The sequence below is a fragment of the Calonectris borealis genome, chromosome 14 (genome assembly GCF_964195595.1).
Source record: "Calonectris borealis chromosome 14, bCalBor7.hap1.2, whole genome shotgun sequence".
NCBI classification, from domain to species: Eukaryota; Metazoa; Chordata; class Aves; order Procellariiformes; family Procellariidae; genus Calonectris; species Calonectris borealis.
Genome location: NC_134325.1, coordinates 19,157,978 through 19,168,629, shown reverse-complemented (window position 1 = coordinate 19,168,629; position 10,652 = coordinate 19,157,978).

Here is a 10,652-nt window from a genome sequence, read left to right as displayed (position 1 = left end):
GATCCGTCCCTTGTACTGTAACGTTCACAATACTGAGGGAGGTCCCCTGGCTTTGTGCCTAAAGGATGTACTACAGGTGATAGAAGTGGTTAACAGGCGGTTATTTTTCCTATTTCTGAGGCAAAACCTTCCAGCAACATGAATAACCTATCTTAAACTATTAGGTTGCGTGACATTGGGCACTTGAAAGATAGATGAAGATCTCTATCTTATTCTGTGGATTTGCACTTCATGGCGCGTACTTCTGCATGGACCGAGACAGGTGGATAAGACTACCTACACACACTAGAAAACTAAAATACATATACCTTTCACCTTATTATCTCTTCCCTAATGACAATGATCGGGGGTAATCAGATAGGAGACCTGTCTAAACAAACAGAAATTACCCAAATGTGGTTGCAGGAGTACTGGTTCATAAAAGCAACTGAGTCAGCAAGTTTTGTGTGTGTGGTGGTTTGTTCCCCCCCCCCATCATTCTTGATAAGAATCGCAGTATGGTTCTTTACAGAATATATATTACAACAGTGAAGCAGAGCAGCTCTTTTTACACATAGCCTGTCAGAAAGAAATGAAATGGGGAAAATGCTTATCTGTAAGATTATGTCTACACTTTTTTCTCTTAACAGATGCAAAGAATAGTCTAGCTTATTATTCCAGTCAGACAATTGCTCTATCTAGTATGTGTTATTATGGGAGGGCTAAGACTCCCAAATTCAGGTCTGTACTACATAGGGAATGTCACTAGTGGTACTCCTTTTTCTAGTGGTAAGAACAGCAAACTCCCTTTTTTCTGCTTCAGCCTTATTTGGGACATTTCTTTCATGTCTCCAAGTCTCATAATTTTTTCTTCCTCAACATGATAACGAACATCATAAAGAAGAGCAAGAAAGACAGATCACCTATGTTTCTGAGATTTTTTATACTAAATGTACATCATCAGACTACACCTACTACTGTGTCTTCTGTGCAACCACTGATCACTTCCATGTACCATCCTTGGTAAAGCTAAACAGGAGTAAATCCACAAAGATCTAAAGTGTCTTGGTACAGAGCAAGAAACCCTCTATAGTATCAGCCAAAGAAAAAAGTGTCCAAACTTCACAACAAGGTCTTAACCCACAGAAGACTTTGTTTTCAAGATGCTAGCTCCCATTCTGCAAACTAAGTTTGTAGGCCTCACCATCAGCCATTTCTAAGAACATTTAACGATCTTTTCAGGTACTCATTCAGGCTGATATGGTGTTCTTTCATACAGCTTTTATTTTTTAAGATGACTGTTTTATAAAAAAATGGTCTTTTCATAAGAAAAGACTGAATGACGAGTCCTGTGGACTTAATATTAGCAGTGTATACACACATTTTTTAAAACCAAGTAATTGATACCTCAGTTTGCTTAACCAGCAAAATGAGGGAAATGCGGACATTTTTATGAAGAGTTATTGTTTGCTTTTCCTTTAAACTTTAACACTTCCTGTCAACAAATGTGTGTAGATAAACTTGTTTGTCACAATCTGTTTCAAAATAAGAGTAACTTGCAAAAACTGCTTGTTTCATTTCCCAAAAACCCTTCTTATTATAACTGTAGTGCTAGAGAAAAATATATGTGTGTATGTACATACACATATGTGTGCATAAAAAACCAAGAAGGGATTAAATATTGACTAAGAAAATATCAAAAAAAAATTCCAAGAGAGAGCAGGTGGCAACTTCAATGGCATGTATTTTCAAAAATGTTTGCACTTTAGCTTTACTAAAACCAAGCAATTGCATTTGATAAGAAAGGTCATATACAAAGCTAAGTTAAGTGTGAAACAGATACAAATTTTTTCTCTCATCTCACCTTAATCTTCTGCCTTTTCAGTGAAGAAAGCAGTGCATACTGGTTTAAATTCCACAGGTACCTTGCTGTGGGTATCTTAATTTATTTCCTTTTTTCCCCCCTTCTGTTTTGATATTTGATTCCTGCGGCATCTTATTTGCCTGCGTAAGCCTCCTGTTACATATGCATTAAGTAAACAAACTTCAAACAATTCCAAATTAATCATTTTTATTTACCTGGGGAGACTGGTTCTATGTTGCTGTGTGTCTTTATGAGGCACAGTCCAAACCACACTTCACCCTTAATTAAGATTTTGAGAGATTAAAAGTCATAATACTTAGCATTTTATTTTGTTTTCTGTAGTTAAAGTGAGTTTAAACACAAACTTCAAGGTCAATTTCATTCACATGCACATGCACACACACACACATGCTGTATATAGTTTACGCATACTTCAGTCAGTTACACCCAAGGGAATGATGTAGAATTAGTCGAGTAGAAGGTCAATAGTGTCTGTTGCCTTGCTAATTAAGTTACATGAGCACCTAAAGCTTTCATGCTACATGTACCAGCCATCTCGGCTGGCTGACTTGGTACCTACCTCCTGCTTATGATTAATCAGATTCATAAATGTTCCCATGTTCTGTACAACATCTGTTGAGCAGGTATACTCAGAGTACCTCTACTACATAGCCAAAGCTCTCAACTTCAGCACAGAGCATGGGGGCCACAATGACTTTTATTCTAAAAGATCAGAAAAGAGAAACACAAGACAGAGAGTGCTCATTTTTAATTAAACCGATTATTAGTGAGAACACATCACAGGATTGGGAGACTTAATTTTTTTCCCCTTCTACTACAGATGTTCAAACTTGTATCTTCCAGAGTATCCAAATTATGTATCTAGAGATGAGGCTTGGATACATTTTCTACCTGTGCTACAGGGAATAAGGTTAGAAAGAAAAAAAAAAAGATTCTGTTTTAGGCTCACATAATAAAAATATAATTTATATTACTGAATGTATTTTCAGTCATGAAGTAATATAATGAAACTATTCTCGAGACTTGAAATAATAATTGGCCTTGTTATAAATATCCAACCTTGGGATATTTACAGTACCTCAGGAACCTCTACAAATGACTTTTCCAACAATCCTTTTGCTGTCACGTCTGATGTAAGCATCAGAGCACAGAAAAAGCACTGAAAGAGGAACATATACTACTACTTAACTGTTCACTTACATAACAGAGGATTGAGGGGTAGGTATGACAAGTACAGTCAGAAGAAAAAGGTTGCTATTATATTTTAGAAAACCAGAGAAATATTAATAGAAATGACAGGTTAATGTCCATTGTAATACAGCAGACAGAACATTTTGTCTGTATTGATTCCAAAGTGGCAATACACACCCAAAACAATTTTATATATCAAACTTGCAATTAGGTAGACATGAAGTCCATGCTATTAAAGGCCAGCCAACATCTGGGTGACAAGTGCTAAGATGTTAGACATAGTATATGGTGAGAAGAAGAGATGGAATATGAGATAGATAATAATAAACTGGGCATCTCTCTATATACTCTGTAAGTTATGTCTGAAAACATTTTACTGGTTAAGCTACCATGATAATAAGTTTATCATTCAGTAATTTGCATTACATGTAGTCTTTTTAATTTTTTATTGTCAGTCATCAGATCTAATGGAAAACACTGAAAACACTGTGAAATATAACATCTTCAGAAGAGGTGGACTTTAAGGGATGATTGAGAGAAGAATACTAGTGGAAAAGTTAAGCAGGCAAGAAGTAAAAGCTGGCTTTTATGGGAAATAGCACATGCATATTAGGCTGTCAGTTGACAGAGTGAGATACTGAGATGCATAGCAGAGAGAAAACGTGGACTTCTGAGAAACCACATGTAGAAGAAAATCAGGAAAAGGCAGATAGGAAACCTCTTTATTGTGTTTGAAATTTTCCGCCATCCTCTGCTGTAGTTATTAGGGCAAGGTCTTAATTTAAACCACTAGAGAAAAAGTCTAACCTCAGAGATAGAAAAGTGTGTTAGAATAATAATATTTTAAATGTTTCAAACATGTTTTTCTTTTCCTCTGCTTCTTTCATTCTACATAGACAATAAAAACTTCAGTGATTCTGGAGCAGACATCTTCAAACTTTAGTAGTGTATGTGGTTAGTAAATGTCAATGGATACACCAGTTCTAGCATAAAAAAAATTTTGCCGTATTTTTGGTGAAAAGAGAATTTCATTCATCTCTATTAATATTTTGCAATAATTTATTAATTTTCATAAATAGTACTCCTGATCATCGTCATCAAGAAGTTTTGTTTCATATTTAACGCTGAAAGGACAGCTGCAATATACTTCTTGAGATAACTGAAAGAACAATAATAGAATAAGAAATGCAGCACTTTTCAGGTGGTAAGATATTCAAACATGTATTTAGCATTCTGAATATCTCAGTTTTGTATTTTTATTCCTAGAAACTACATTATTAAAATTATTTCACATCATATAAAAACAATTTTCTTTTGTTAAAGCATTTGCTTTTATTTGATTTTCTTTCAGGTTAGAGCACCAATAAGTAAGCTTATGAATGTTTTTCTGCATTTGTTCTCTGTATTATTAGCAGCATTGTCTGAAGCATTTACCTAACAGCAGTTAATAAAGCCTCTATTTTGAAACATGATTTTGCCCATTAATGCTTCATTCTGCATAAGAAAAGATTTATAGCTAGCCACAGCAAGGTTTTTTTCTGTTGTTGGAATCAGAAGCTCTTAAGCTTTTAAATGGGTCAACCATCCAGTATGACAGTCACATGTACTTTAAATTAGTCAAGTGCTTAATTGGCTTTCTGGATGTTTGCATATATAAATATAGATGCTTGATCCAAGAGATACCTTGATACAAAAGATGTCATTTTATATATTCTAATCCTGTAGAAAGAAGAGAATCCTAAATGAACTGTTTTTTCAAACCAATTGAATTTTCAGAAACTTAAAGGCAATTAAAAATGTTGGCTGCCCAGCAGGACTGGAAAATCAGGCTATTATTTCATTGCCAGTAAATATTAGATACATGCTTTTGAAAATTTTTGATATATGTCTGTAGCCAAATGCATCAGTATGGCTCTAGACTGATATACACAGATTATTCATACAATTCATTAATATGCCAATAAAAGGAACTAAACTGAAGCTGCCACTTGGATGTATGAACAGAATTTGTTTGCCCATTATATATGTTCTATGATCCGTAAGCAGAAGAAAGAATAGTTTGATGCTGTGCTGAAAAATATCAGTGTAATATTTTAGATTAAAACGTAGAATTCTATGCTGCAAGTGGGAAGGTGTGCCTGATACATGCTTTGCTAGAATGTGAAGTGGACAAAAGATTGCATATATGCCTAACAATATCAATACTGCTTTATCATCTGGGCATTCCGTTTTGAAAGAAAAATCCTAATTAGTGGCATTTTGAGTGCATGACTGACATTTAGGTTGCAAGGTGAACAACACCAATAATGATAAATTTAGGCATGGTTCATACCTCAACTTTCAGTTAGTTTTGGTACTAAAATGATGTTAAAATTTGTCATCTGATCACACATGGTTCTTTACAGCGGTGATGTCTGAATTTTCCTATGAATATAGTATCACGGTTATGACTGGAAGAGACAATGATGTTATCATAGGAAGCTTATGGGGGAAAAAACCAAACAAACCAGACAGTGGAATGGCGACAAATGAGATGGATTTGCTGTAACTACGACAAATGTGGACACTGGGAAACAGGAAGGACAAAGAGGAAGGTATGTTGCATTTGTAAGGTACGAAAAGAGAAAACGTCACTGTCTTTGAAACCAATAGGCAAGTAGCTAGAAATTCTCCACACGTGATCAAGTCACTAAGTCAAAACTGTTAAACCTGAGAGATTTAAGTTAGGCATCTAAGTAATGTTTAGGTATCTAAAGAAAGGCTGGATTGATCTTTTTCTGCTTAAGTAAGTTGTGAAAGATGTGACGCTCTGCAAGCAGAGATACATCAAAGACTATTACAATGCATGTGACAGTCATAATACGTAGACGTGGTATTTGTATGCTAGAGTATCAGTAAGCATTTTACATATATAATAATCTAGTGTGCTGACTTGATGGGTCAGTTTCCCATGGAATTACCTGGAGGTAATTTTTACAAATTCCTAGTGCAGAGATTGCCTGCCAGGATCCCATTAAGATAATAATATTTTCCAAGTTTAACATGCTTATAATCCACATGTAGTTTAGTATGTTTTCTCTTTCATTTTTTTTGTCCTGAAAATACAAATACACTTTAAAATGTTTAATGGAAGCTAGCTCGTCACCAATTCATTTTCATTGTCTTTAAACTAGCTGATTAATAGATGCTGAACATAACTCAGATTTTTAAAGATAATTTCAATGAATTGTGAAGTAAATGCAGTTCTTAAAATCTGCTTTATAACAGAAGAAGAAATGTGGCTGTCTCTTTAGTTGCCCTGTTTACGAGGCATAACAGCAATAGACGTAAGACTTAAGGTTTGTCCCTTGAGATGGTCGCAAATAGAACCAAGGGAGTAATTAATCCTAGGGTACTAGCACACTAATTAGTATTGTTTGAATTGATAGGAGTTGTAGGTTCTCAGTACCTTTGAAAATCTGTTTTTATTTTGGTGTGAATATTTTAGCCTTTTTTTTCACTTTAAGTAGCTGTCATTCTCAGTGTATTTTTCATTCTCGGTATATTTTACATCATAATAGGAGGCATCTAAGGATGGAATACTGGCAAAAAGTCTGTATACCATCTGCTTACATATCTTAATTTTGACAATAAGAAAGACTACAAAAAATTCTGGGGTCTTATGAGATTCAAAGAAGCAAGGGGCACAGTCAGAGTGAAATACAGCACTGTTAGTAGCATATTAGATAAATACAAAATAGCTCTTCTAGCCTGGAATAATTGGTCCACCACAGTGCCTGCCATATGGCCAGCAGCTTGCTGATGCCCTTTGCCCCAGCTGTCTTGTGTAATGGCAGCATTTGAGTTGTTGTTCCAGTTGTATCGTTCTGATAAAAGCAGTTTTTCACACTGACTAGTTATAGGTTGCAAAGATGGCCATTATTTTGTTTAAGACTTACACAATTGCCAGGGGCTACTTCTGATTTCTGCTGAAGTAGAATAAAAGGCCTGGACAAGCCCTTGACTGTTTTGACCACAGGTAGATGCGTGGAAAATAAACAGAGCAGAATTTTTTCTGTGTGTTTAGGTATGGCTATTCTTAAAGCCAAAGTTCTCTTCTCTACATTTGACCTCATTTTTCTAAGGTTTTTGTTCATAGAAAATTAATTGTCTCAAATAGGTAAGTTTAGTACATAAGATATACTAAATAATATACTAAATATATATATACTAATATACTAAATATACTAAATATATTAATATAATGTACTAAAAATATACTAAATACTGAATATACTAATATACTAAAAATATACTAATATATACAAAAATATATACTAATTACTAATATATTAAATATTATATAATATACTAAAAAAAGCAAAATAATTCCATAACTACAGTAGTCTTTACAGCATTTAGTTAGACATTGGGATCCATTTTAGACATCCTAAAAATTCTTTGGTTTTTATATGTACGGAAAGTATGTTTTTAAAATGTGCGCCTGCTTTATAGAAGTTGCTAGAAGAGATAATTGGTATTTTGACATATCAGCACAGAACTTGGCTGTTTCAAGACAACCAAGAAGTGGTGAAACTTATCTGGAAACTGTAACAAATTACTAGTTTTTTGGGTTTTTTTCTGGAGGTTGACAGTAAGTTACCAGGTTAATTATATTCATATATTTCTTTCTAGCTACTAATTCTCCCCTGCACCCTGCCTGGCCATTTACAAGATATTTGCAAGAGGTTTACAAGCCATTTACATTGCCAAGAAACTTACCATGTAGGGATAAAAGTTAAATACAGATCATAACTTACAAAACATCAAACTTATAAACACGCTAAAATCTTCTAAAAAGATCTACAGTGATCTATCAGCATTCCTATCCAGCTTTGTGTATGTGCATTTCCTATTTTTGTTGGGTTAAGAGCAGTGTTTGTTCTGTGTTTGAACAGCACAGTTGGGTCTTGATCCATAACGTGGGCTTCTAAAGAATTTTAAGAGGAATACACATTTTTCACTGAATATGCTGCCTTCATTTTTTTCAATACTTCCAGTGTAAAAATGTTTGATAAATTTTTACAGCTACAAGAAAGTACCACATGATACCAACCATGTAAATTAGGCCAAGTTTTGACCACCAACTACTTTCGATTCACGAACAGTGAAAACAGCTATTTTTCAATAGTCCTCTGGTTATATTATTTGGCTGAGGAGGTTAACGTTTTTTCTTTTCTTTTGTTGTTAGTATGGTATGGGGTTTCTTTATTTGTTTTTACAGTGTGCTAATACGTCTTCTGTTTGGTATTGTAATTGATACATTTTCCTGAAATCTGAAAGTAGGTTTCAAGATACGGAAGGTTGAGATACCTTAATTTTCTGCCTGCATGGCAGATTCCAGAGGCTTTTCACCATCTTCTTCCGTATTGATGTTTTTGCTTCTTTTTCTGCTTACCTGTCATAGGGATTTTAACCAATGTAACTTATTCACAAAAGGCTCCATTGTACTTGAAAGTTAACTGCCAAGTATTTTCGTATGGATTGGAGATAGACCTTGGTCTGTCCCCCTATATTTTAATGCATTTGAATGAGGAGGTTTTTGTTGTGATCCAGTTCTAATGACTTATCCTATGATATCCACCCACCATTCTTCATTTAATTTAATTCTTTTGTCAACCTTTGATACATCTCTGATTCATCATTTTATTGAGCGCTGATGGATCCCATACTTCATAATCCTGGCACCAGCCCCTCTTTTACTGAATCATACAGACTACTCTTATATTTTTTTCAGGACCAGTTACTGAGATGTGCTATGCATAGAACATTATGTAGCACTGTGATACTTCCATTACAGGTGATGTGTCACAGGTATGCCTTCCCAATGACGTAGGTGGAAAAAAAGGGAGTTGGTAATTATCTACCCATTGCTTACAGCGTATGTTTCATCCTGAGTGGCAATAACAAATTGCCCTGTGTCAGCGGTCTCGTTGTTGGAAAAATATGCCTGGATTATATGATAACAAGCAACCCTGTGTCATAAGTGGAATTAGGTATATAAGAAGGTGGATGGTGTTATGTTTATTAAGGCTATGCATTGACTAGGTGGTTCTTGAGCCAATAGTGCTAATTAACAACTCACCTACGTGTGCATGTACTGAACTGACAATGAGTTTTGGAACCTTATTATGTGATTGCTTCCCTACTGTTTTTCACATGATTTTACTTTTTGGGTTGGAAGTATGCATGCTCTTCTGCTGTAGCAAAAACATGGTGGTATACACATTCAGCATCTTCACAAGAATAGTGAGATGGTAAAACATTGTTCATTCACATAAAAATTAGGAACAAGCATACTGAAAAAGTATGAACAGTGCATTATATAAGGTACTTTTTAACCATCATATAAACTCAGAAAGTTTTCGTTAATTAGTAAACTCACTTGGGCAATAAGTGTCAAACTACAAATTCCAGCTCCAACATACTGAGATTAAATCTTCTCATTGAAGCATGTTTCTTAAAATTTTTAATATGGGCAATATAAATCGGTGATGAATACTAGAATACTAGTTACTGTGCTCTTATAATGTTATATAGAGTAAAAAGATTTATTTGAAACTGTGTTACAGAATCTTTGAGAGAGAAACACTAGGCCTACTAGTGTTACAAAGCTTTGTTTTCCGTTTTGTTTTTCATAAAAAAGCCAATATTAATGGTCATGCTAGGTGAGTTATATAGCACTTTTCACATATGCCTTATAAATTTTAGATATAATTTTATTAAAATTTCAGCCTAACTTTGGGCAATCACTCATTTATTTACTAAATTAGCATTATATGATATTGGCTCTGAGGTATTTAAACAATATGAAGTATACCTCAAACTGAAGAATTTATAAGATTCTATTCTAGGTTTATGTGCAGGTAGGCAGTTCTAGCATATACTGAAAATGGCTAAAATCTCTTGATTTTATCAGAGAAATCAGAGAAAAGGAAATTAGGGATCAGGAGGTAAAAAGATAGGAAGTTCTTAGTGAAGAGAGAATTCTGCAATTGAAGACGTTGTTTTGTTGTGATTTTTTTCCCCTTATTCTAATATGTTTGGCATTCTTCTAGTAATTATTTTGTTGCTGGAAATACTGATTCATTGTAGTTTTTCCCACAAACGTGTTTGAACTTTTCTCTTCTACCTTCCAGATGAGTACTGTGGTGATAGTACTGCAGCAGTCTGTCTGTCTCTCTTGCTTGCCCTTTGCTGCTATGCTGGCTCAATGTGTTATTATTGATTCACTACCAAACCAGAGCAGCAAATAGTTGGTGGCTAAAAGAGTTTCATGGAATATGGGAAGAATCGAGTTCAAATGCTAGATTTAGACAAGACTTAAAATGAGACATATGTGCCAGATGACTACCCCAGCTACTAGGTCCTTTGTGGTGATGAGGATTTCCTGGATACATCTGCACTGTCCCTTTGCTCTCTCACTCCTTGGCCCAGGCCCCCATGGTCTAAGTTGTATACTTCGTTCACTCCTGAGGTCTCTCTGGATTGAATGTACTAGGTCCCTTGCTGATTAAGGGACCTTTTTCTTGCTCCCTGGTGTGTCTGAAAGAATAGT